The sequence below is a fragment of the Triticum aestivum genome, chromosome 7B (genome assembly GCF_018294505.1).
Source record: "Triticum aestivum cultivar Chinese Spring chromosome 7B, IWGSC CS RefSeq v2.1, whole genome shotgun sequence".
In the NCBI taxonomy this organism is placed as follows: domain Eukaryota; kingdom Viridiplantae; phylum Streptophyta; class Magnoliopsida; order Poales; family Poaceae; genus Triticum; species Triticum aestivum.
Genome location: NC_057813.1, coordinates 739,678,532 through 739,679,752, shown reverse-complemented (window position 1 = coordinate 739,679,752; position 1,221 = coordinate 739,678,532).

Below are 1,221 nucleotides of genomic sequence, written 5' to 3'. Positions count from 1 at the left end.
TCTAGGGGCCGTAGAAACAATGGGCCTTCTACGGGCCGTAGAAACAATGGGCCTTCTACGGGCTGTATCATCAATGGGCCTTATACGGGCCGTATGACCATAACGGGCCATCGTTAATAGGCCGTATTTGATGACACTATGAAAACGGCCCAACATATTAACGGACCACAAACGGGCCGATATAACCACAGGCTGAATTTGGCCCACAAGGTGAAAATGACAGTAACGGGCCGTAAGTAAACGAATGCTGGAAATGAACCCAAGAATAAATGTCCTCTGAGAAGGCCGAAAGATAACATTTGCTAGAAACGGCCCAACTGAATAACGGGCCCTTAATGGGTATAAAGTGATATACTGTTCATCACGGGCCAGTTTCACCACGGGCCGTTAGTGGGTGTAAAGTGATACACTGTTCATTGCGGGCCAGTTTCACCACGGGCCGTTAATAGGCCAAGAGTTACATAGGGCCTCATATGGGCCGAAAGACATCATGGGCCATACATGGGCCAGAACTAAAAACGGGTTGAAATCATATTGGATGGCCCAGATGACGCTACTGGGCCTAATTCGGATATGGCGTAACGGGCCTTGGGTTAGCGGGCTATAAATGGGCTATATGCGAACATGCCATTAACAGGCTTTCCATGGGCTGGCCCGCCACCTTTTGACCAAGTCAAACGGGCCGGCCTTTTCACAGGAATGGGCCTCTGTTGGGCCGTGCCACGTGTCGACGTATCATAGGCGCCTTCTGTCCAATGAGTGGATGACATCTGTCCCAACGGTGAGTCGACACGTGTTTCCTCCAGCCAATGATGATTTTACATGTGGAAAATCCCCATTGGTCGGGGCTGTTAACGGGTTATCGGATCCAAAACCCGACCCGATAGCTTAACGGCGTTCCGTTACGGTGGTTGCCACGTGTCGGTCACCCTTGACGAAAGCAGTTCTATGACGCGCGATTTATCGTCATGGGAGTGGACACTTTCGTGATGATAATTTTGGTAATGTCATCGAACACTTCTACGACAGCACAGGTATGACTATCTTGATTCTGTCATAAATTGGTCATGGATGTACATGCATGACAAAAAACGCGACCTACTATGACAAACACATATCATCACAGAAGTGTATTTTTTTGTAGTGATGTCACTTCGGATGGAGCATCGACCAACGCCTCGTCAGATCTGGCCACTCTAGACCAACACCTCTAGCAGCCCG